Genomic DNA, 27,323 nt, shown 5'->3' with positions numbered 1-27,323 from the left:
GTGCTGCAAATTATGTGGCAGCTTTCTGTTAAAATGCCATGCTCGAAGTTGTTGTAAGCTGCGGGCTAGAAGGTTTGATGTGATGGGTCTTTCTTGAGTTAGACTTGAATAGTCAAACCAAAATGTTTCAGTTCCCAAGAATACATCAAATTGTGTGACTCAATATGGTCTCTGTCACAGAACCCATTAAGGTACCCTTGAAACTCATGTTACTCAGATGTGTTCTGTGTATAAGTAGTAATGATCAAGTAAAAGCAGAAGTTGACGAGCATCTCACAAGGAGGTTCTCATTGAGTCATTATAAAATATTCAATGTTCATGGTCTTTATTGTTTTAAGACAACTTAAGACATTGTCTACCTGATAAGGTTTGTTGCAATAGATTATATTGTATTCTGTGGGAATGGCCTCATTTCAGTTTGGTGGGGTATCATCCTGAATTTGGGGTTCACTTACGAAAAGAAGTCAAGCGATGAGTCGTAGATCAAACAGAAGATGTTTGAACATTCCCTACGCGTGGAGTAGAACTTGATGGCAAAAAATGTGCTTGATGTGAGCCTGCCAATTATTATCTGAGAATGATGAGGGAGGGAAAGGGGACGTTTATATCTGTGGAGTGGGCAGGGGCACATGGGATGGGACTAGATCAGGTGTTGCCTGCAAGATGCACACTCTTATGAGGTGAAACAAGGCAAAGAGGAGTTTTATAGAAAGACTTGGACGAAAGGGTTGCTGACGGGGCTTGGAAAGAGTGTAGCTTGTGGACCATTTCAATTAAGCAGGAGGATATTATGCAGAATATGTAACTGAAGTGACTGAGTGAGGTTTGCATGTCTTGTAGAAACATAGTCCCAGACAGTGAGGAAGGAATGATTAGGTAGTTTGAACAGGGGTCACGAGTTTACGGAATTCAACTAGGCACAATACGTTTGTGAATTCCATTTTCTTTTTTTCTTTTTTATTATTAGTTTCAGTTTGCTGGTACAATACAGAAACAGTGGTGACGAGCAGTAAGTAACTAGGTAAATTTTTTTTTTTTTAAATCTGTTTTTATTGCAAAATTATAAACAAGACCTCCAAGTAGGTGAACCATTTCACTCAAGACACTGCATGCCTAGGAACAGCAATAAAGTCATACAAAGCCAGTTAGCCCACATACCGGAGGCTGGGTGGCGCACCAGTTCGTTCCTACAAAGAAAGTGTCACGGTGGTCACCTCATAGAGGTGTCTGGTTAACAACACCATTCAGTATCCGCTTTTTTGCCCCCCCAAATCCCTCCCCCCTAGATATCACCAATTATAGCCCGACACCTCACAGGGGCTGAGCCAGTATCCCTAGTGCCCACTTCCACATGAACACGTAAGAGCCCTCTATGGCGGTCTGCCCCAGGTTCGACCATATTCACTCCCCGGAGACCCGCGGTGCCCGCCCAGGGGTCCCACTTCTGGAAGGGCCAGCCTAAGGACCTAAACATAGGCATATTGCTCGACATTACTGTGATATCTAATAACACCCCTCCAACCTCCCTCCCCTCCCCCCCACTGCTGCTGATGTGGGTGTAATCATGTAGGTCTATTAGATGAGCTCGCCTCAGGTCGGGGGATGCATTTGTCCATGCAAGCCTCATGGAGCCCTACTTCCTAAGTGTACTTACTCCTCGTCCTCTATCATGTAGTCCCGCAGCGCCTGCACTATCAGTTCCCAAGCCCTCGCCATCTCCAAACTCTTATAATTGTCAGTTCTGGCAGCCTGTCGCATTCTAATCACACTTTCACATCCAGACCATTTCAACAACTCATTCATCCATCTCCTCACTGATGGGCCCTCCTTGGATTTCCAGTGCCAGGTAATCTCTCTCTGAGCCAGTATGAGTCCCAGGTCAATATATTTGCTCGTGATTTTCGTCTTTACCGTGTGTGGGAACCAAAGCAGCAGACATGCCGCCATGTAAAACTCCACCTCCCTTTCAGTTACCACATTTAGGAGTTCTCCCACTTCCTGCCAGTACGTCCCTAACTTCGGGCAATCCCATAACAGGTGATCCAGTTCGACCTCCAGCGCCAAGCACTACGGGCACATTGCATCCTGCACTCGAAAGTACCGCTTAATCCTCCCCGGGGTAAGGTAGGCCCTATGCAATATGAAGAAGTGTACCTGTTGGAAGCGTGCATTCCTGCTGCCCTTCCACGTCCGTTTCATAATGTGGCCCCAGACCGTATCCGGTATGGGCTTACCTATGCTGGTCTCCCACTTTGTCTTCAGCGCCTGCAGCGGTTCCAGTCCCTCATGCAACATTCTAGTATGGAGGCAGGTCACCGCCTTAAATGTGCCCGCAGCCATCACCACATACTGGCAGGCCATGGTCGTATCCAGTTCCACTAGCCCTCCCTTCCAGTGCTTCTGCATCGCCGCGATCACCGCCGCATGCAAAAGGTAGTCCCCGTCTGGAAGACCAAACTGATCCTGCAACGTCTGGAAGGGAACCAGCGTCCCATCTATGTATAGGTCCCAAACTACCTGCAGGCCCAGCTCCTCCCATTCTAATAACGGGGACCAATCGCCCCCATGCGGCAGCGCCGTCAGCATCCTTAACGGGATCTCTGGCGCATATGGTCGGGCTGTCTTCGCTCTCCTCAGGCTCCTGTGCCAGCACAACCGGAGGGTCCGTTCCTCCATCGTGAGATCCCTCAAGTCTAATTTCTGTTGCATGATTATATACGACAAGATATGTCGCTGGATACCAGTCCCTCGATCTTGATCCGGGCCTCTGAATTCTCTGGCAATGTTTTGTGTCAATACCTGCAGTTGAGCCGCCAGGTAATATAATTCGAAATCAGGGACTGCCATCCCTCCCTCGAGTTTGGGTCTGAGCAGAGTAGTCAGTGCCACCCTACGTTGTCTTTGTCCCCAGAGGAAGTCAGTGATCATCATCTTCAAATCTTTGAAGATCCGCTGTGGAATCCAGATCGGCAGGGTACGGAAGTAATAAAGCAATCGTGGTAAAGCCACCATCTTCAACAGCGCTACCCTGCCTAATACTGACAGAGGGAGGGAGGTCCAAAAGGACATGCACCCCCTTAGTGCTCTTATGCAGCGCCCTATATTTCCCTCCAGCAGATTCGCCGCCTCATGGTAAATGCGGACCCCCAGGTAGGTGAAGCATGTGGGCTCCCAGACTACCTCCACTGAAAGGGGGGGACACAACATGTCCACCCGTAACGGAAAAACACAGCTTTTACTCCAGTTTACTTTTAGGCCTGATATCAGTCCAAATCCAGATAACATCTCAACGGCTCCCTCCAGAGCCCGCTCCGCATCTGCCAGATACAACAGCAGATCATCTGCATACAACGATATATAATGCAACTCCTCACCACAACCGACCCCACGGTACTTTGTTCCCGACCTCGCCTGCGCTGCCAGTGGTTCCATTGCCAATGCGAACAACAGGGGAGACAGCGAGCAACCCTGCCTTGTACCTCTGCGCACCGGGTAGTCCGAGGATATAACTGACCCCAAGTGTACCCTTGCGGTAGCGGACGAGTAGAGAACTCTTGTCCATCGCCCAAATCCGTCCCCTGTGCCGAACTTCTCCAATACTTCATCCAGATACTTCCACTCAAGGCTATCGAAAGCTTTTTCGATGTCAACCGACAATACCGCTGGGTTTTGATCTGAATCCTTAGCTCTGTCTAGTACGCGGGTCAAGCGGCGTATGTTCATTGACGTGTTCCTAGTAGGGATAAACCCTGCCTGGTCCTTGTGTACCAGCTTAGTCATGTGTGGCAGCAATCTGGTGGCTAGAATACGGCTCAAGATCTTGTAATCCACCGTCAGCATAGACAAGGGTCTATACGATGTCACATCCAATGCCTCCTTACCGGGCTTCAGCAACGGCACCACTAGCGCTTCCTTCATTGACTTGGGCAAGTGCCCCAGTGTCCTAGCTTCAGAGTACACCACCAACAGCCTGGGCGCTAAAACATCTATATATTTGACGTAGAATTCAATCGGTAGGCCATCCACCCCCGGCGTTTTATTTCTAGCCATCTGCTTAATGGCCACCCGGATCTCTGACAGCGTTATGGGGCCACCTAGGTCCTTCGCATCCTCACTATCTACGACTGGGAGATGAACTGATTCTAGGTATTCGCTAATCGCGGAGACCTCCACCCCCAGCTGACTTTCATACAGACTCACGTAATAGGACTGGAAGCGTGTCAGAACAGCTGTCTGCGAGTAGACTATTTCCCCCGTCTCTTTCCTAATGCTCATTACCGGGCAACCTCTAGGTTCTGGATTGGCAAGCTTGGCAAGTAGCGTCCCCACTTTATCCCCCTCTGCATGTACCTTGGTGACATACAGCTTGTAATCATAGCATCGCAGCCGCTCCGTCTCTGTAGCCACTAGTTCCTTGGCCTCCAGTAACTGCGCTTGTAAGTCCGGTCGTTCAGGTCTACGTTGCTCCAGATCCCTCAACACACATTCCGCCATCTCCAGATCAGCCAAAACCGATGTCCTCGCATTCGAAAACCGGCCCATACATACGCCTCTCACCACCACTTTCATCGCATCCCATTCGATCGATCTCGTGGCAGCTGTGCCCTCATTCTCTCCAAAGTAGTGTTCGATGCCCTGTAGGACCTTGTCACTAAATACTAGATCTTCTAAAGTATCAGGTCGCAGCTTCCATGTCGGGACCGCGGACCTCACCTGTTGCCACTGCACTGACACTAATAAGGGATTATGATCTGAGATGGTCCTGGTAAGGTACTCCGTGTGAGCAATCATGGCGGCCAGGGGGCCACTGCATAGGATGGAGTCAATCCTGACATGCAACGCATGCAAAGCTGAGAAAAAGGAATAGTCCCTATCTTCAGGATGCTGCTCCCTCCACACATCTATGAGGCCCCACCTCTCCTGCCAGTCTTTCCTGTGTGTGGCTAGCCTGCGTACCGGGGAATCAGCCAATGGTGGGTGCGACCTATCAAGTGCTACATCGGTGATTGAGTTGAAGTCGCCTCCCAAAATGATGGGGCCCGCTAGGAAGTATGCCAGTGAATTTTTCCAACATCCGTGAACTCCGCCCCTAACTCCGTGTAGCGGTCTGTGCGGAGTTTGTTGCATGACAGGCGTAGACGGCTCTGCCCGTTTGGTTACCTGTAAGTACTCAACAGCCCTTCTCGAGTGCCTTTCGTAACTGGAGATTCACTCGTCTTGCATTCGGTTACACCCCTACTTCTTGTTTACCGTGTTCGTGCCTTTCCTGACCTGTGGACCACTTGACGGTTCCGTCGGGCCGTTAACAAATTCCACATTTGAAGAACAATTACTCTCCTTTTCGCGCCAACCTGGAGGTAAATTTTGATTTCACAATTTTTAGATTTTTCAAAGTGCCCTAACGCACAATTGCATCTTAGACATAGATTGCTTAGTGATCCGTATCACAATTCACTCTTCTCATGTGTTCCGCGATTGCTAGTCTCCATTGTCCCTGCGTGTAAGCAGTTGCACACGCTTAAAATCATTTACAGGCTCTCAGTAACCGGACATTAATTTAGTCCAGCGTCATTAGAAATCATACACGTTCTACTCTGTAAAATTGTAACCCATTATCTTTACCCACAGCCCGTGCTTGCCTGCACCGACTTTGAAATTGATTCCTGACGACCATAGTTCCACTACTCACTTACCAGTCGTCCTAACCTTGAAGTGTGTAAGTGTAGTCTCATTTTACCAGACAGCATTAAATCCTAGGACACTTTTCATCCTTTGTATCTTATCGATTGTTGTCTCCTCTGCATTTGAGGATTTTTCACAATTGTGATCGACCACGACACCCTGCGTGGCGTATTCCCCTTCCTTGTACAGAGCCCAGTCAGGCCGTACTCCATGGTAATTAATTATTTTAATTTTTTGTTATAATGTTAGATAGGATGTTTTTTTTCACTCCTATTATGTACTAAAGTGCGAATCCTTTATTAACTTTTTCAGATAGAATTGCCCCACCACCCCTCCCAGCCCTTGTAGATGTCCTGATGAAGACCCCGAGAAAGGACTCAACATAGCCTGTAGATAGGGGTCGAAACGTCGACGGTTGTTTCTTTCCTTGGACTTCTGGCACATGCCCCGATATTTCTGAATGCTGTATGTGACCGTTGAATGTCATTTATTGAATAAGTTCCAATGTATGCCTTGAATCTGGGCTTTCGCATCATAATTGTCACAACGTTGATCGCAATATTGTAATCCATTTATTCTTTCTGGAACTGTGTTTACTTTCTTTGACCTGACACTCCCCTGAGCACTACCCTTCCCTCCCCTTTTTCCCCCCTTTGGGGCCTGAAATTTTATGTGATTGTATATTGCCTTCGGCAACTACGTGGTGTTGTTTAATAAATTACAATACCTGTAAATTCCTTGTATAATTGAATTATTCTGAATATTCCTAGTGTATGTAGTTCACAATACACTTTCCTTGCGGGGACCCCCTTATATATGTATCATATAGCGCCCAGGTCCCTGTGACTGCATGGGTTCCACCCCCCTCTTTGTAACCTCTGTATTAGTAGGTCACGGTTCTTGTAGTGCAATAGTTAAACCACCATCGGCCTGGGTGGGCGGCCCAGCATGGGCGGGCGGGCCGGGACTCTATGCGCTCGCTCCAAGGAGAAGAAGGGAGAGAGGCCTTCCGGGGCCACAACCGTTTTAAACCAGTTCTCCATATAGGCCACTGCGTCATCCCCTTCAATTTTTTCCGGCAGGCCAACCACCCTTACGTTGTTCCTCCTATTACGGCTTTCGGCATCCTCCGCACGTTTCTCCAATGTCGCCAGGCGGCCAAGGATATCCGTCAGCTTGTGTTCTGCGGTCACTACCGCTGGTTTGAGCTCCTGAAGCAGCAGTTTGTTTTCCTTTACTCTATCAGAGAGTTTAGCATGGTCCGCCCTCAGGAGGCCCAGTCCCGTGGCGACCTGTGCTATGTCCTGATGTAGGGACTCCTTGGTCGCGGCTATCGCCTCCAGAATACTATCCAGTCGCAAATTCAATCTCTGTTCCTGCGCAGTTGCGTTCGGGGCAGGATGGGTTCCGCTATCCGTGCCCGGAGTGGTCGCCTTGTCATGTCCCTGCCTCACGTCCAGGCCACTGCCACTAGCGGCCATCTTGGTAGCCTCGTGCGTCGTCGTGGAATTGCCTTTTGGGGCTTTCCCAGCCCCCACCTACATCCGTCGTGTGAAGGCTGCTCTCTGTACTCCTTCGTCACTCAGCAAAATCATGGAAGGCCCAGCTCAGCCACCCGGAGGAACCAACAACACGCCTCCAACAAGGCAGACAGCCGTCGGCCAGAGCTGGATGCGCAGCCTGTTTACGGGCGTGGCGCTGTGTTAGTTTAACGGCCAATCTCAGTACTATTCAGTCCCAGCACCACCGCCTTTCATCGAGCTATACAGTTTGAGTGTAACACTGATGTTCTCCAGCTCCCCGCAACCTCAGTTTGTTCAATTAGCGTGCCCAAGTCCAGCCCTTGTACCGCACTGCAATGGCCGCCCCTGCCGATGTCTTGCTCCAGGAGCTTTACTCTGCCAGAGCCCGCGCTCGGAACGGTACACAACCTCGTAGCTGGTGATGTGCGCTCCCCATGTAAGCGGCCTTTCTGTCCCGTATGTGTCTCCCCTTCCTGGGAGACCGCCGCAAAGCTGCAGGTGATTGCCAGCGGCCGCGGGAGCCAAGGCCGCCGTTCGGAAGAGAGACAGTCGTCACACGGCCGCCATGTTGGGGAGTGGGGGGATGGGAGCCGCTTCTGTCGTTCTCCAGGTCAACGGGGAGCACTCCTCGCCGCTATCGCTTCCGCGGTGCTTTGCTCTGCCGGGACCACGCTCCGCTCACCTCCTATGGCCGTGGATCACACTTCATTCCGTCCGCGGTCTCTCTCGTGCCGAGGAGCGGCCTCTACTGCTCTCGACCGCCGCCATCTTCCACATTGCAGCTCGGCACCCCGGGTCTCCGGAATCGGGTCTTAGCGCCGTATTTTGTCACTCGCCGGCTCACAGCTGCTTCCCCCCGGTTCTCCGTGCGGGGTCTCCTTGCCGCGAGCAGCGCTTTAGGCAGTTATTACAGGATGATTTGCGGGATCAGGCGCGGAGCTGCAGGCTCACGCCGCCATCCCGATCGGCGTCCAAGCCACGCCCCTAAGTAACTAGGTACATTAAAAAGTATTGTAGTATTTGTGATAGACATGCAGAACATTATACGAAATAGCGAAGTACAGTTGACCAGTGGACAATTCTGAAGGGAGAAGGTGACATGACATAAAGAAGGAGTTAAATGGGGCAGGAGAGGGGAATTGTGCGCGGGACGCTATGCGTCTGTGTCTTGGCTGAAACCGTCCGGGGGAGGAGCACATTGGGGGGTCTGGGAGGTAAGGGAGGGTCAGGAGCTTGCGCATGAGATACAGTCTGAGAGGTTGCCATATCTTTAGGACAGGAAGTAAGGGGTAGGATGGATGAATATACCTCACTTGTCAGATCACAAAAGGTCATGCTGCAAAGCCAGGCTTTCATGGTGGGACGCACACAGCTGCCCCAGTGTAGGGCAATCTTGCGGTTACCTAAGAGCAAAGCAACTGCGGCAAATCTGCGGGCAGCTGTGGGAATAGGGGCGACATTACCCAGGAGGACCATGAAAGGGGAAGGGTCAACTGCTACAGAGATCATACCGGAGAGAACCTAAAACACATCAGCCCAGAAGGAGGCCAGGTTAGATGTAGAAAATCTGCATCAGGGCCACGACATTTGGGGCAGAGAGCGGATTTGAAAGGGTCAATGTGGGCCAGTCCGAGAAGGCATAACATAGGCTCTGCGGAGATGCATAAGTTTATGTCTGTGGTAAGGGGAGATCAGTCTAGTCTAGGCACAGCAAAATGCCCAGTACTTGTCAGCTGTGCATACATTATAAGGTTTAATGATGAGGTGGGACCATCGGGTTCTGATATCAGATGGGTTAGAGGTGTAGTCAGAGGTGATCGGTTAGGACGGGATCCGGGAGCCCAGGGCTGTCTGAAAACACATCTCCGAGTGTGGAGCTCCTACTTACGGAGGGTGCGGTGTACTAATTTTTTGGTGGTGAGGGAAAGCCGTAGATTCCCATGTAGAGGGAGATTGGGCGAATAGAGAAAATTGAAGCCCAACATGCCACTGAGCGTCCGCCAGGCTCAGCAAGTGGTGGACAAGGTCTGGATGTCGTTGGGGTCTATTCGGATGCCCAATGGTAGGAGTGCATTCAGAGGTGTCGGATCAGCCAGGACGCACTCCGGTTTGGCGTAGGGTAGGCGAGCGTCCGACTGGAACTAGTGGTATGCAAAATGTGCCTGAGCTACGAGGAAGTATAGTCGGACGTAGGGGGCTGCAAAGCGATCATGGTCACAAGGGAGTGTGATCGTGCTGTAGGCAACACATGGTCATCGGCCAGCCCAAACCAGTTTTAGGAGAAGGCCTCGAAGAGTAGCAAAAAAGGTGATGGTCAAGGGTATAGGAATATTAACAAATAGATAAAGAAACCGCAGTAGGACTACCATTTTTATAGGGGCAATGCGGCCGGTCAACGATAAGGGAAGTTGTATCCAACAGTTAATTTGGGCGGTGAGTCTTTCGATGGCTGGCCCGTAATTCTGCCGGATGACCTGTTCCTTGTTCCTGTGTAAAATCACTCCTAGGTACTTGGTAGTGTTGGTGGACGATTGAAAGGGGTAAGTGCAGGTCGGGGGTGTGGTAGGTAGAGGGGAACAACTCCGATTTAGATCAGTTAATGGCAAGGCCGGAAAGTTCACCAAAGCAGGTCACCTCCTAGACAATGGAAACTAAGTTAGAGGCAGGGTGTCTGATGAACAGGAGAATATCGTCTGCGTACATGGACATAAAAAGTGGCTGCATGGTTAATTGCAGATCGTGGTGCATATGGTGCTCCTGGAGGTGACGAGCCAGGGGGTCAATAGATATGATAAATAGAAGGGGTGAAAGTGGGCAACCTTACCTGGTGCCCCAGGAGATGCTGAAGGAGTCGATAACAGATACATTAACATGAATGTGATCTGTTGTTTTAGAGTATAAGAAAGAGACAAAGGAGGTAAATTATTCAGAGATTTTGAGTTTCCGCAGAGTGTCTAGAGAAAGGGCCACTCCAGGGAGTAGAAGGCCTTCCCTGCGTCAAGTAGGGCGACTACCGCCGGGGTGTCAGGGGATATGCAATGTAAAACTGAGAAGATGGTGCATAAATTTAAAGGGGTGTAATGATGTTGTATGAATCCGGGCTGCACCGGCGACAATATTGTTTCCAGTAGTAAGGACAGGCAGTTAGCCGGAGCCTTGGCCTAGATTATGCTGTTGAAATTGATGAGGGATAGAGGTTTGTATGAGGCACAGCAATGATGGTCTTTCCCGGGTTTCAGTAAGAGGGAGATTACTGCCTCTCACATGGAAGGAGGAAAGACACTGATGGATGAGGCCTCAGCATATACTTCAAGCAAATGGGGAACCAGTATCGCTTTATATTCCTTGTAAAAGGCAACAACAGGAGGTCCAGTCCCGGGGCCTTCGAGCCATCCAGGGAGTCAATCGACTGTGATATCTCCTCCGCAAAGAATGGTTCACTGAGGAACTGAGATTGGCCGTCAGAGAGCCAAACCATAGCTATCTCCTCTGAGTAATTCCGACACGTTGCGGACTCAGAGGTGAGTCGAGATGTCTAAAGTGTTGCATAGTAAGAGGTTACCTCAGTGAGAATGACCGTTGGAGAGGGAATGAGGGTGCCATCGTCCAGCTCCAAGGACACAACATACCCGAAGCTAGTGGGGGGATGGGGGAACAGCAGACGGGCAAGAGTCTGACTAGGGTGCTCGCCTTCGCCCTATCTGCGTGCCAGTTCAAGGAACTACTCCCACAAGACAGAGTGCTCCTGGAGGTAGGTAGGGGTAGGCAAGGGGATGCTCCTCTCGTCGATGTTTTGGAGTGCGGACTCCAAAAGGGACAAGTTATTGCAGAAGTCGCGGAGCACCCCTGTCTGTTTGGTGTCTCCACTAATATAGGCCTTAAATGCGTTCCTAAGGTTAGCATACTGCGAAAAGTCCCCACATACTAGCATGATGTTTGCGTTGGAGCTTTCTAGCAAGGCAGCTACTGAGCGATAGAAAGGGAGGGTCATCAGTTTTTGGGGCATACAGATTCAAGAAAGCAATGTGTCTCCCACAGGCCTCCTGTAAGGCCATGGTGAAATCTGGATAAATGAAGAGGGTAACCCCCCGGTAGAGAAGCGGGGAGCACTCTCATGCCTGTCGAAGGGCAGCATCTTGGTCCCTGTAGTTCAGGAGGCACCCGATCACGGGTCAGCGGTGAAAGGGGAAGTAGGGACCTCTATGCCCTCTCCAAGAGGAACTTGGAGGAGAAATGCTGGGCGCCAAATAGTTCCACCAGCAGGTTCTCCACAAACTGCTACGGTCGGCTCATGTTGGGGGACTCAACTAGGCCGATAATGCGGATGATGTTGCGCTGAGAGGGCGCCTCAAAGTCCTCGTTCTTATTGGTGACTGCATTTGGGAGTCTCTCAGTCTGTTCCAGGTGCTTGGATAAAGAGGCAGGGATGTCTTCGACCTTGGATTTGCACTCTTCTGAAGCGTCAAGGTGTGTGCCCTGTCTGTCAAGTCGCTGGTCCAAGCGTTCCAAGCAGTAAGCGAGTGTGTCAAAGCGAGCACCAATGGCGCGGAATCCAGTGCGCAGCTCAGTCAGTATGGAGGCCACCCATCCTGGGGGACCCAAGGGAACCATGGAGTCCTGGTCATCATCCATGTCGTAGGGAGGGTTCTGGTGATCCGCACCCTAGGCCGATCAAAGGACAATTTGCGCTGCTTGGGTTCGCTCCGACCCATGGCAGGGTAGCTGCGGAAAGTCCAAAAGCGTGGCAGGTAGGTACAGTAGGCACCCGCAGGGCCCTCAAAGTCACCTATTTCCATTGCCCGCTCTTGCTATACCACTGCAATCAATCACAGCATTCAAAAAAATGTAGTCATTGCTTAATTTATTATTTTTTGACTTTTCTATACAAAAACATTAATGTATTCATGAGAACAAATCGTGGCTAAAGAATTTCAGAAAAATTCATCGGATCCCATTGAACACCTTTCATTCGTCAGCAATACAATCGCTTTCATACCCACAACATACTCACGCGAAACCACCAATACATACATCACATATATACCAAAACATCATAATACACACCGAGTCCCCTCACACTGCGTGTCCTTGAACAGAGACATTTGTTTCAAACAGGGAATACCATAGTTCAAAGTGGTTTTTTTAATTTAACCAGAAGCTTGGTGTCCTAACACAAAGAAACTTTATAATTTGATTATATTCAGACAAGAGACAATTCCCAATCAATAGAAAATGTTTTGACATAATAAATCAGCTTGCAAAATAAATGAAAAGAGGGGACTGATTTAGAGCGCCACGCGCGTTTCGGTGGAACCCTTTATACTTTTGGGATATCACCTTCCTCAGGGCGCATATAAGGAATTTTCAATAAAAAAGGCAATGGGACCTGTAGAGCTCATCTGGGAGAATGCTGATGTAACTAGAATTCTCCTAATCAGTGAAGCAATTGATAATGTTGAAAAAGCAGGCGTGTCCAAAGTAGTGAGGACGACGTTCTAAGGTCAGTGTTTAAACTAATAATGAAGAGACGCAGGGGCCATAGAATGAATTGGTCACAAGGAAAGACTTTCCATATGAAATTTGCAAAAATCGTCCAAGTAAAATCTCCCTTCTATCACACGATTAATGAGAGTGCTGGCCGGGTTCAACTTGGGAGAGTTTGTTACTCTGATGCTCGTATAAGAGGCTTCACGGAGCAGACTCACGCTCCATCCTGTGGGTGTTTAAACAAACGGCTAGAAATTATTCCCTAGATGTGCGGATGAAAGTAACCCACGCCTGCCATGTAGTAGAGCGTCCCGCTGATAACACGAAAACCCCCAGGGCCCTCCCAGACAGAGGAAGCAGCCACCAAGTCGCAATTGTGGGGTGCCCAGAGAGTGTATCAAGCCGGCCAGGTAAGGTGGGACCCGCTGTCATGTGCCAGCTGCAACAGGGAGGGCCATGAGGTTCAGCAGGCAAGCAGCGGGCATATCAGGAGGGCGGGGTCCGGAGGGGTCCCCAATCCAGGAGCACCCATCACGACCGCTCCTGCACCAGGCCGACCACGGGCCTCCCCGCAGGCAAAGATAGTAAAGCCACAGGCAGAAGGGTACCAGGCACCCACCACAGGGCCGGCGCTAGGCATGGTCAGTGTGGGCAGCTGCCCAGGGCCTCACACTCTGCCAAAAAACAGGGGGCCCCCACATCAGTGTGAAAGGCCACACTTTAACAATTAGCCAACCTATTCCTGCGAGGCCCGCCCCTGCCCCAAGTTACCACATTACGTCTTGACCTTGCTGGCCAGGGCGTGGTGACATTCCTGGGGGTGCAGGGGTGGGTGGAAGGTACAAACAGAATGGGGGACCGCACACCAGCTGGGCCAGTAATTATGTTGGCTCAGTGTCAGAGTGAGGCAGCGCCGCTGTTTAGTACCGGCCATTCTAGGCGCCCTTTGTGCATTTTGTATCCAGGCGACAGAAGGCCCCTTTGTTTCCAGGGGCAGCCGGACACAGGTAAGAGGAGGCTGGTGAGGGGAGGAGGGGGCAGCCAGATCAACTGCCTTTTGACCTTTCTTTGTGTCTAAACTGCGTGTTTTGGGAAGTGTGTCCTTACAGTTTCAAGGCCCAGGGGATGGGCCCCCCTCCCTGGGCCTCGAAGCACTGGATCAAGCATAAAGGTTCAGGTGTGAGGCCCCCCGTCCCTGGGCCTTGTAGTAATTATGCAATGCCAGGGTTGGATTGAGAAGGGAGGTATTCGGCCTGTGGGAGAGGCCCAGTCCCTGAGGCTTAAGTGGGCTGTTTTTTTTCCTCTCATTTATGTTCAGGCTTGCTCTGCTGCTGTGAACTCAAGAGGCCTCAGCAGCTCCTTCCACGGTCCATTTTCATATAAATAATTCGTTTTTCTATTATCCTTGAACAGTGAAAGAACTGCATGGATTTTTGGCATTGATTTAATTTTAAATGTTGAATCTTGGTGCTCCATGTAAAGCAAGCATTTGCAATGCAATAGGTCTTGCATTTAAGCGAGTTTGAGCTATTGACATTGTAAATAACAATGCCTTTTATTTATATTTTAATTCTTAAAACATAATTAAAGGCATTGCCATTTACAATGCTAATAGCTTAAACTCTCACAAATGCGAGACATATTGCATTGTGAATGCTTGTGTCCATCTGGCACACCGAGCGCTGCAGAAGGAAAGTAAAACTACAGGTCACAGAATACACACATGTGAGGCAACTATAGAGCTCTTAGGATCTGCTTCATACCTGCCCACTAAGTCTACTTAAGCATATTAGTTGCACAGAGAGACAGTGATAGCACTGTCCACCTTTGGATCTTAAATCATCCATAACAATTACTCAGTGAGAATAATCATGACATGCTCATCCTCCTGTGTAACCTTTGAACCACAGTGTGTCCGCCTTGCATGACATCTGGCACTGCAAGTGAAAGACCGACTATACCTCTCTATTAATTTTAGAACTTCCAAAAACTCTTATTTTGCAGCCATATTTAAGTATTATGTCCCTTGTGGTTCTTGCTGAGTCATGGATTAGGAGCCTGTGGTCCCAGACCAGTTATCTGATCTGCATAAATGAGCTTTGCCTGAGGCTTTTTCTCTGTAATATAAAAAAAGAGAGAAGTCTGGCAATACCATCTGCATGTCTGTATTAAGTGGGTATATCGCTCCTTGGTACAGGGCCTGCCCTTTCACAAAAAACGCACAATGTAGCATGCAGCCTTTCAATGAAAGAGGCAAAAATAAACACACCCAGCCAGCAGTGGTCTGCAGTAGTTTATTTATGGCTGGCAGAACATTTTCAAAGAGCAGAGCAGTCAGTGCTTAATTTGTACCAACATACGTGCCAGGGCTCTCATCAGGAGGTCACTGCAGCTTCCACCACAAACTGCCCCCGCCGCCAATTTTAATAACAACACAGCTACTAACCATCACACTACTCTAAATGCGACAATTCTGACTATTTCAGGCCCCCAAGGCTATAAGAATGGCTTGGGTGACAGGGAATAATAATTTTTTATGTATATTGACTTAATAATTAACTGTTGTTGTGGCCATCTCTAAATTAGATAGACAGCACAACCTTGTGGCAGACTGTCACAAGCCCCGGTGTCGTCAATTAAGTGCCGGTGCCGAGCACCGGAAACCACCGGCTCAAATTGAGCACTGGCAGAGCTGCTGAAAACATCTGGAGTGATCACTGCATAGTGAAATGTATGACCAACTATTCCACTCACTGCCATGTCTGGGCAGGGCTGCCTTAACAGCATCATAGGCCCTCGTGCAAAGCAGTGCATTGAGCCCAGCCTACACAACCACTTTCAGGAATAAAAAATGAGAATCAGTGTTAAATTTTAGTCTGCATGGGGGCCCCTATGCTTGTGGGGGCCCCAGGCACCTGCCCAGCATGCCCTTGCATTGAGGGCACTGTGTCTGCGGGTCTCATGGTTGACAGCACTAGTCCTCAGCGCTCTCTTTACTTTTGCTTATTGCCTGCTGCAGCTGTTTCTGTGGTCGTCGCCGGAAATATGTAAATATGTCTTTTTGGTATTTGTTATGAGTTTATGAAGCACAGCATTCACCCTTGGGCTTTTTGCTGCAGAGTCAGTAAACGGTTTACAAGTAAAGGGCTTCATTGGAAGTAGGCGTTTGAAGCCTCCCTGGGTTTAAGGAGGGATTCTTCCCAGCGTGGTGACAAGGGAGTAGACTTCTGCAGCTGGGCTGCAGTGACAGAGGAAGCCTGGCTACCAGCTAAACACCTCCTGTACTTCGACACATCCTCTTTGAGTTATGCACAGACACCTGCACTAAAAACACTGCTTTTTGCAAAACCATACCAACACAGTCATAATCTAATTAAATCACAAGACACTTCCTCATGCTTAACATAAACCTATTTTATAAAAAAATACAGGAGTACATTCTGACTTTGTTATTACTGGTTCTAACAAGAAAGAGGGCAGTGGCATTCAATAGTGGGGAGATGGGTGTATATGTCAGTTAAGTGAATCTGTGTCATTGTGGTGTTTCCACTCAGCTACCAGTGAAATTGTTGCATTCTCATAGGTTGACCATGCTCCCCTGGTGAAGCTGCTCATGGGCGAGAACAACTGTGGTTCCTCCTTGTGTAAATTGCTTATTTTACTATAACCAGATGGCCTTGGCAGTGAGTTTCCTGTTCTTTAGTGTCACCCCATTGCAGCTTTTAAATGACCGTAATCAAAGGGCAGCCCTACAGAAAGTGTTACTATTTTTTAGAGAGATCAACTGTTTGATTATGTACTCCTTTTTTTAATACAAAGCTCTTTCAAACAAAGCCAGTGAAGGTGTTTATGCCTGTAGTTTGATCAGTAAGACAGCACAGTCATTAACATGCTGTCTGCTGGGGTGTAGGTGTACTGATATAACCAGGGCCACTGGAATGATGCAGCAGTCGAGGACCAAATTATGCAGCGTGGACAATACAGTGGTGTGCAAGCTCGAATCTTAAGAGAACAGACAGGCTTTTTTTACACTGTGCGCCTGTCACAATCGGAACCTGATCTTGAGAGATGCTGCAGCTTCATCTGCATATGCTGCCTACATTTCTGGTATTATTCAATGACTTTACTCATTGTTCTCTGCATCAACAAAAAGTTGGAATCATTAACCAAAGCTGGAGTGCACCTTACCCTCAAAAGCCTCTCTGCTACTCAGTGGGAATGCTGTCTGGAAAGCGTCAAAGCGGTCCGAATTCAGATGAGTCTAATACATGAAGCACTTCTGTAGGTGTCTGAAATGAATAAAGATGTGAAACCCAGCGGTGAAGCAACATTACTCGCATTAGAGCTTAAATCATAGGAATTCCTCCTATGTTTAGTCATGTGGTATGATATTTTAATGAGAATCAACACAGTCAGTAATCTGATGCAGACTGAGAACATGCAGCTTGATGTAGCTGTGAAACACGTTCAGGAACTACTTGCATTCCTAAAAAGTATCGCCATGAAGGATTTACAGCTGCATTGATCTCAGAAAATGAACTTGCAGATGAATTGGAAATTCAAAAATAATTTAAATGTGATTGAAGAAAATCAAAGAAAAAGAAAATGTTTGGATATGAGGGAGCTGACACACCAATAATAGATGCAAAAGAGCAATTGTGCGTCAAGTTTTTTAATGCTCTTGTTGATACAGCAATTGTGTGCATTGAGAGACGATTTGAGCAGCTGAAAATCACCACAACCAATTTGTCTTTCTTTATAATATTTCCAGCTTAAAAGACACGGAATCTAATCTAATTCCAACACCAGTAGATAGATTTGACGAAAGGTGGGCCATGCGAGAATACAAACTCGGATATATCATGAGCCCTGACATAATCACAGAGGCTTGTATCAGAGCTCTAATGCAATGAGAATGTTGCCATAATTTCGCGCTTTACTGCATGAAACCAAAAGGGTCAACTGTTTTGAGTTTTGTTTTACTGGATAAATTGATTTCTGAAGCATCTCGTCCTTTGACAAGCAGATATTTTATAAACTTCAATTCCCCTTGTGTCCACCGCGAGTGGGAATGCACTGTTTGGTTACACGGGACTCAACATGTACAAGCACCAGCCTAACCAATGTGTATGCTTTCTTAATTTCTACAATAAGGTCGTACGTTTTCTCAGCCCACCAGGCTTTACTTCATAAAACTGACAATGAGGATGGCCTCTCCCATGCCCATTTAGCTGCTGGGTGGTGATGTCAGCTTTGGTAGTCACTTGTTCTGTTTAATGACAGTTGGAGTGTTTGTCATGCAGAGGCGATGTCTTGTGGACTGATGACACTTGAGAGGCTGATACTTTTCTGCATGGAGTAATACATATTTGTAGCACATGCTGAGTTCCCACGAGGCAAAATTCCCTTACCTCATTCAGTGAGCTTGACGATCCCACCATCGCATGCCTCAAAGTGCGGATATAGAGATCAAATAATTATGTCAAAATGACAATGAGATCTATATAGGCTTCTGCACTATGTGACAAGAAAGAATACTAATGACTAAAACAAAGTTGCTGTGTCGCATGAGAAACATTTCTATCTCCAGATCAATTACCAATACAAATATCATATTGCAAGAGGCGGTGGAACATACTGTAGAATATCTTGATCATTTCTATGCTTGCCGATGTGAAGTCACATGCGTGGATGATGACCAGGATAAGGAGGGGAGAATACGGATAATCAAAGGGTATTAGAGTAAGTATCTTAGACTGACAAACCAATCTTGCAAGAAACTCGAATAACCTCTTGTTCTTAGAAGGCTGCATGAACTATGCACTGCATGTGCCACATCGATAGAAAAAGCACTTGCAAAGATGGCAATAAAAACAGAAGCAAGTGAAATATTGGCTGACAAGTTGGAGCACACTGATAAATTTAGATATCAAGGCCCTCCAAAGGACAATGCTTATCAGACATCGACAACCATTAACCCATTCAGAGTGTGCGGATAGTGTGGCAATAACAAGAATACTGTAGACACATGGCAGGCTCAGGGGAAGAATTGCTCAGCTTGCTGGAGCATAAACCACATCCTTATTGTCTGCAGAAGCATAAGCAGTGACTGGCCTCCTTCGGGATAAGCTCCACCAAGGTTTACACAGTGACTGCTAAGTGCGAGGACCGGGCCCCCAGTCCCGAGCTCATCTCCGCCAATGAAAAGAGAGAAAAGGAAGGCATATCCTTAGCATGCTTTGTTGGTCAAAATGGAAAACTAAGAAGATCTTAGTCAAACTATGAACTAATTGTTCAAGGCTTGAGGGTCACTGCCTTACTAGTCACCTGAACATCTGTGAATGTCAGATGAAAGAGACATCTACTGCTAAAAACCAGTCCAAGGCTGGCATCAACCCACACTCAAATTTAACCATATGGTGAAATAGAGCTGCTGTGACTGGCAGACACATTTTAGATGACGATACAGCATGGAATGGGGCCAGTCAAGGCAAAGTACGACGTCACTGAAAATGGCACTGGCACAACTGTCAATAGCTGCATCAAGAAAGACCTGTGAATGATAAAAGTAAATAAATTCAAAATAGAGGACCTTGTGTGTGAACTCTGTCACCTGTTCACAGGTTTGGGTTGCCTCCAAACCAGTCCTTTCGCATTGATCAGACCATTGAGTCTTAGGGCGTAGGATACAGATCTATCTGCTACATGTCTGTCACAGGTGACATTAAATTAAGCAAGCTGAAGATAGAAGTGGTGAGTGAGAAAGTCCCCCACCCACTACCACAGGTATCTCCTATGGTTATCACATGTAAGCCCAAAGATCCAGGTGTTGTCAAGGCTAAGTATCGATATGCCCTTTCTCAATAAAGTCAGCTCAAGAAAAAAGCAGTCAACACCAAACATGGGAAACATACTGATGGAGCACAACGTATCCAAATGATTTTCAAACTTGATCTAGATGCTGGGGACCAATAGAAAAATTAACGGAAACATCATAAAATCCTCTACGCGTGTACAAATAGTTGAGATGAGGCATCTCCTCAAAAGCAGAGGTTTTCCACAAGGCACTTGCAAGACTTAAAAGTGTAAAGAATGTTAATCGGGAAATTCTGATATAAGTTACCAAAGTATTGGAGCACCACAGGAAGTGGTGAGCAGCCCTGTAGAAAATATTAGATTATGACAGGACATTACACAGAAGGATATGAGAATTCTTAAAGGACCTCCTGCAGTTCCTTGGACAAGTCTTCTCAAGCAAAAGGGTGAGTTCTAACTTCCAAAAAATTAAAGAAATTAAACGCACTGGCCATGTAAAATGTGTCATGGAAGCCCAAAGCTTTCATGGAACAACCACCAGTTGTCAGAGGTTCATTCTGAACCTCACCATATCTCCATGCCAATGAGGAACTATAATAAGGAACAACAATATACAAATGGTATTCTTAAGCAGCTTTTTTTTTTTTAAATCTTTTTATTATTTTAAACAAACAAAAAGCATCAGGTGACATATATCTTTTCGTAGTAAGTGATTACACATTTCCAATAATCAGAATATATTTAGAATAACGGTATGGGTTACTGGGACCCCAGCGCCATCACTTCCCCATCAACACTCGGTGGAGTACAAATATCCCCCCTGTAGCCGTCCACGCTCCCCAGATCTTCCCCCATTTACGGGGCCAGCCCCTAGCAATGTAAACCGCTCTTTCCCTGAACATGCACCAGTCCAGGTCTTCCATCCATTTCTCAATGTGCGGCACCTGAGCAGCCCCCCACAACTGGGCTGTATTACGCTTGGCTATCATGCATGCCAGGGTCACCCATTGCTTCCCATGCGAGGTCAAATCAGTCAGCTCCCAGACATTCAGTATACAACGCTGTGTCTCTAGCGCCAGTTCCACTCCCACCACCTCCCTGATCTTCTCGTGATTTTGAACCCAGTATTCCTGTATTGCCCCACAGTGCCACAGAATGTGCATGAATGTGCCGGTCTCTCCACATCCCCTCCTACATTCCCCGCTGCCCGCCAAACCCATATGTACCAAGCGTGGGCCAGTGGCGTATACCCTGTGCAAGATTTTTAACTGCACCAATCTAAGTCGCATCTGGATGGCTACAACTTTTGGGGAGGAAACGGCCTCTCTCCAGTCTTCATCATCCAAGACTAGGCCACCTGCGCCATAAGCAGCTTATTTTATGCATAATATATACAACCTCCGCCATCCCTCACTCCACAGCTCCTCTTTCACCTATACTCCTCTTGAATTGAATCAAACATTCTAAGCAATCCAAGTTTCAAAACAAATTCCAAGAATACCACACTTCCTTCTGACCACAAATAACATGCAATGAAGAGTAGAGATGAAGTGAACAATAAAAGGCAACTAAGCATTGTGCTGGAGAAGTGTTACATGTGAGAAGACAAGATGAAAACCAAACTGGTAGAAATATGAATTTTCTTTTGAGGTAACTAAGCAAGGAAAGCTCAGATATAATCTAATTTTGCATAGTCTCCGAAGTAGACTGGTACCCAACATAACATTTCTGGCTCTTCAAGACCATTTTGCTTACTCCGATTGTTAGACCTGGGTGAACGTTTCAACTCTCTGTTCAGGTTCTTTTTCCTATGGTCTTCATTCTTGACTGAATTCTTGAAGATTGTTGTTTTTATCATAAGATCAGTGAATTGTGATTAGACATTACACTTCCTTGGGTTTCTGATTTTCATCAGATAACCTATCTCCACTTCAGTCTTTGCAGCCCTACACATATAAAACCTTGTCTTTCTTTCTTCCACCTTTCTCTCTTCCCTGTTCTCACAACACTCTTTTTTATCATGTTCGTGACACCCACTCATTATTTTATCATTTATACAAGGTGGACATACTCTTGTATTGACTTTTCTTACCCTTAAAAGGTCAAATGGTGTAACCCTATATTAGAGCGAGGTGACAATTTATAAACCTTCTTGTTGGTTTTTAGCTTCTTCTTTCAACACAAACCAACATCTACTGCCTTTTGAATCATCTCCCTTAAACACAATTACCAAGACCCTCTGAAAGACTGAAGCTGCAGATATTAAACCAAAAGGAATTTTCAGGCATGTATCAAACAGTTTACTGAATGATGTTAATTACTGTGATTTGTGGTGCAACCTCACCCGATGAAAATCTGAAGTCAGGTCTAATGCCGAAAAATATTTGGACCCATTCAGTATGGACAATATTAGCTCATTTATATTGGCAAAGGGTAGTGACACACTACAACACATTTGTTTAGGTCGTACAAATCCACTCACGACCTGGCCTCACTGTTGGCCTTGCATGGCACTACAATAAGTGCTAATCAGTCAGTCACTTCCACTTCCTCAATAATGCCATTGCTCTTCAACTTTTCAAGTTCCCTAGGCAAAGATATTCTAAAAAAAAAGTGGGTGCATTCTTGATTTTCTTCACTTTGGAATCTGACTCTTCCTTTAGCTTGATCATATGAAGGGATTCTTTAACACATTCCAAATCTTCCTTAAATAATTTTTGGGAACTCAATCTCAGTCTAGCTTTTCCATCCCAGCATGTTTCTCGTCTGCCTGTCGTCTTAGTCTGACTGCTGGAACTAAATTTTTTTGATGAAAGCAGCTAATTAATGAGTCGCCCTTAAATGAATCATATTTTTTTCCAGTTGCATCTCGTCGTTTAGAATTAATGCTACCTACGAAACAACCTAGCAATTTTAAGGGCTCTCTACCATGTGCCGGCATACATTGGGCTTGTACAATTTAATTATTCCTCTCAACTCTTTCACAAACACTTCCCTTGGAATTAAGGCAATCTTTGCACCTGAATCAAAAAACATATTAAAGGAGAAATTTTCAATTTGTACTTCCTCAACTGAACCATTCATACGCTTACCAATCTTTTGTAACACCACCCCCTACACGTGTCATTATCATCACTGTTTTCTATTCGCACCTTATTTTTAAGACCTTCACTCTTACAATAAAGTGTCCTTGCTTTCTACCCTAACAATCTTTACTGCTCGCCATGTGTCCTTATGTTGCGTGTCTCAAACACTTTTCTCTAAACTTCACAGTGCCCGAACTACCAAGCCGGTCCTCCCTGGACCAGAAACAAGCATGCTGAGACTGGTTTCGGGGCATCACCCCTAATCAGCCAGACTAGCTTGAGTCCAGTGGCAAAGTGACCCCAGGACCCACGTCTGGGCATATCTGGCGCACTTAGGGCGAGAAAGCAAAAGATACACAGATGATGGACGGAATGCAGCACAAATCAAACATTCACCCCCAGTTGAGAGATCTGGGTTAAATCCATCATTCTTTTGCTCTCTATGTCACCCCAGTTTAGACCCAGCCATATGCAAATCAGTCTGACCCTGTGCCTCATGGGAACAGTCCAGCCTGAACTGCCAAGCCAGGTCTTCCCTGGACCTGAAACAAGCATTCTAGGATCGGTTTCTGGGCATCATCCCTCATCAGTCAGGCTAGCTTGAATCCAGTGGCACAGTGACCCCTGGACACAAGTCTTGGCATACCTGGCGCACTTAAGGCGAGAAAGCAAAAGACACACAGATGATGGAGGGAATGCAGAGCAAATCAAACATTCACCCCCAGTCAAGAGATCTAGGTTAAATCCAGCATTCTTTTGCTTACTATGCCACCCCAGTTTAGACTCAGCCATACGCAAATCAGTCTTGACCCTGTGCCGCATGGGAACAGGCTAGCCCAAACTGCCGAGCCATGTCCTCCCTGGACCGGAAACAAGCCTCCTGGGACCAGTTTCGGGGCATCACCCCTCATCAGGCAGGCTAGTATGAATCCAGTGGCACAGTGAGCCCGGGAACCACGTCTGGCCATACCTGGCGTAATTAGAATTGAATCTAAACTTGATGGCCTTAGTGTTGGAGGGGGTCAAGCTCATAGCGTAAGTAGTCTTGATGTTTTTGAAGGTAGTAGGAGTTCTAAATTGCTTTGTGTTGGGACCTGTGATTTTGAGGATAGGGCATCAACCTTGGTTCCTCCAGGACCTCCCAGTAAACACAACACAAGCAATGGCCCAATGGGAGGGATTTTTAAAGGGCCTGTTAAGTCTAGTCAGCAAAAGTCTAGCACACCACCGAGCCCAGCTCCGAATCCCAAAGATCTTAGAGTTGAACTGGTAGGGCTGGATTTTCCATCAGAAGCAACCCCCTTAGTGGCGGTCTTAGTAGGGGTACCACCTGTCAAAAGTAACTGTGTTGAGACCACGGAGGAGCTTATCCATAAAGTCAGGTTTTGGTGTAACAGGGCTGAGGGGGGCCTAGGGGCATCTACACAAATCATAATGGCCAGGCGGGTGGGTAGGGTGGTAAGTTGCCTGAAAACGATAGCCGGAGATTGTATAGTGATCAATTTTGACCGGAAGGATGTGGCAGGGTGGCTTCTCCATGGGTGTGCCAATCAGGCATCAGAGGGATTATCGCTCTACCTTTGGGCTTTTTCTATCCCCCGTTGTAGGTACCTGGGGCAGAGCTAGCCAGGGACCACAAGGATATAGGGCAGTAAATAGGCCATTTAGTCCAGTGGTTTAAACAGCACACAACCCTCTCAAGTTCTCCAGGGTTGGTACTGTTGATCAAACCCGATATCAGCATAGAGGGATTATCCCTGTAGACGAAAGGTCTTCTGAAAGTAGGCTCACGACATTGAACAGATTTGCCCCACTAAGTGAGCATGATAATAACTACTGACTAGATCTTTATCCGGAAGGGGGAAATGAAGGTGGAGTAAATAATATGGTTTGTTTAAATAATATTACTCACGGGCCCAAGAGCAATCTGGGAGAATGCTCGAAGATATTGAGTTGGAATATTGCGGGGCTGAAAAATAAATCGGATGAGGTCAGGTGGAAGGATTTTCTAAGCGATTTTGACATCATCGGGTTACAGGAAACCTGAGATACTAATAATCTCTTCTGGCTGGATGGCTATACCACCTATTCGATACCAGCGAAAGCTTCTGCAATGGGCAGGGCAAAGGGTGGGCTATTGACCCTGATTTCTCTGAAAATTGCAGGTATTCATAGTAAATTGGAAACTGGCTCACCTAATTGTCTGGCCTTACAGATTGCCCTTACTAATGCGCGAACCGTGCTTATTGTTAATTTTTATAATTCCTTTCATAAGGCTTTTGAAAATGAACATTTGATTAGTCTCTATCATTTTCTTGAACTGTATAGTGAGAAACAAACAACTGCTTATTCGGTTATTGTTTTAGGTGATTTTAATATACATTGTTGTAACCAAAATTGTTATGTTTGGGATAGTTTTGGTCCTGTTGATCAAGCAGAGACACACTTTGAACACTCACCGCAGGGAGGTTTTCTAGAGAACCTTATGGTGGATAATGGTCTAACTTACCCCAACAAATTTGATGATGGCATAGTTGTTCCTACTTTTAAAGGCAAGGGTATGCACTCAACTATGGATTATATTTTTATCAGTGCAGCCCTGACTTCCAGGGTTATAGGCTACACCACTATTTGGTCCCTGTTTAGTGACCATAATCCTGTCATCTTGACACTGGTGGATGGACTTAAGACGCCCAACAAACCTAACAGATCCGCCGGTATTTTAGATATACAACTACAGACCAGGCCCATAGAATTAAATGGTGCTCGGTAGTGCCGCAGGATTTTCAGGCCAATTTATTGGTTGAGGTAGAAAGCAAGATGCACCTCGGTTTAGACGAAAGTTCCAGGGATGTTGATGTCCTTACGGCTTATACCACAATCTGTACCCAGATAGCCTCTGATCTTAAGCGGCCCTGCAAGGAGCAGCCAACAAAAGGGAGAGATGGTTTGATCGAAACTGTTCAGCTGCTCATCATAAGCTGTTAGCAGCTTTAAAGTCTAATCCACTGGATAAATGCGCCATAGTAGTCTAAAGAAAAAGTTATAACATGGCTCTAATAAAAAGTAAAAAGGAGATTACAAATGAGGCATGGAATGAGTTATTATCTATCAATGTCATTAAAAATAGTACCAGATTTTGGGATGTTGTCAACAAACCCTTTTTCCAAGGTTCCATGGATAACCCCCTTGATTGCAATATACAGGAACGTGCCTGGTTGGTTGGTTGATAGGCTTTATTTTGATATAAAAATATCATAAAAGCTTGTACAACAAGTATAAAACGCAGCATTTATAACAATCACTTCATAATTGTACAGAAGGGGAAGACAGGGAAGAAATGTTAAAACAGTTAAAACAGAATTAAATTGACAAAGAGAGCCTTCTTGCACGAATCAACCATGACCACTTTTAAAATTTTGACACAGCACAAACAGTCAAAGTGGATGTCAGACATTAAAATACGTAACGCCACTTTGTGTTGGCGGGTACCTAAAAGTCTACATAAGGGTTTAAGCCAACGCCTCCTAGGTGCACAGTAATCCGGACATTCGAAAAGAATGTGGGCTACCGACTCTACTCGAGTGGGACAGCGCGCACAAAAGGGGGAAAACTGGTAAAAGGATTTCCAGCGGGTAACTAGTTCACCTACTGGTAGGGTCCCCACTCTGAACTTAAAATATAGGGCACGGTCGAAAGAGATGGAAATCATGTCTAGGTAAGGTTCATAGGTCACCACGTCTTTAATCCTCACAAAGGCTACAGTGGAATTGCAATGACTTGGATCTGAAAATAGTTTGGAGGAGACCCAGTTCCAGTACAATTTCTTAATCATGGCTTTAGGTGGGGCGGTTCTCGATGCCCATGCATCGCCTAGCCCTAACTCCACTAATAGCCGTTTTACATCCCTCAACCATTTAATCGTAGACCAGCCTTCCATGGCCATTACCTCTGATAGCGCTTCTGCATAGGAGGCTAGTTCAGGCACCCGCCACAACCGAGCCCAAAGAAGCAGGGGGCGGAGTTGCGCTTGGTCCTTGATTGATCTGCAGCCTAGATCAAGTAACACTGGAACAGTAGGAGTACTCAACGGGAGAGCCATCAGATCTTTCAAAAATTTGCTCTTCGATTTTGCTAGTACATCCAGGTTGCAAGTACCCCACAGCTCCGCCCCATATAGGGCAGCGCTGACCCCTCTAGCTTTGTATATCTCCACAACTGGGGCTATAGATTTGCTTGTGGAGGAGCGTTGTTCCTTGAGTAATACTCCACCCACCCGCTTATGACTGAGGAACATTTTTTGGATGTGTGAGTTCCAGCTAAGTGAATCGTTAAGACGGATATCCAAATAGTCAAACTCGGATACCCTCTCCAATGGAACAGAATTCAAGGTCGGAGGTCGCCCAGGTTTTTTAGGGGGATTCATAATCAAATACTTAGTTTTATCGGTATTGATTACCAATCCCCTCTGTGAGCAAAACTCCTGAAAACTATTCAGGAGACTCTGGAGGCCCGTGGGGGACTTTGAAATAAGAAGGGTGTCATCGGCAAAAAGCAGTGTTGGGATCCGTTTGCCCGCCAGGGAAGGTGCATCGGAGGGGTTTCTTAACAAATGCTCAACCACTCCGTTCACATAAAGAGAGGACAGGGTGGGAGCTAGCACACATCCCTGACGGACGCCCCTTCCCACTGGAATCCTGTCAGTTTTTTCACCATTCGTGCCCCATCG

At 46.8% G+C, this 27,323-nt stretch overlaps 1 protein-coding gene across 3 annotated transcripts in view; it reads right to left on the bottom strand.

The window, feature by feature from the left end:
- NUDT13 (nudix hydrolase 13) overlaps positions 1–27,323 on the bottom strand; it is a 756,871-nt gene that overhangs the window by 660,615 nt on the left and 68,933 nt on the right. The window contains exon 2 of one of the 3 annotated variants that reach the window (XM_086922287.1): positions 16,881–16,981. The exons of the other annotated variants lie outside the window; for them this stretch is intronic. The gene's annotated coding sequence lies outside the window, so the exon portion shown is untranslated. The remainder of the gene's footprint in view (positions 1–16,880; positions 16,982–27,323) is intronic. 3 annotated transcript variants of the gene reach the window in all.

Source organism: Lissotriton vulgaris, chromosome 5 (genome assembly GCF_964263255.1).
Source record: "Lissotriton vulgaris chromosome 5, aLisVul1.2, whole genome shotgun sequence".
NCBI lineage: Eukaryota > Metazoa > Chordata > Amphibia > Caudata > Salamandridae > Lissotriton > Lissotriton vulgaris.
The sequence above is the reverse complement of the archived record's forward strand: the minus strand, read 5'-3'. Positions and strand labels throughout refer to the sequence as shown.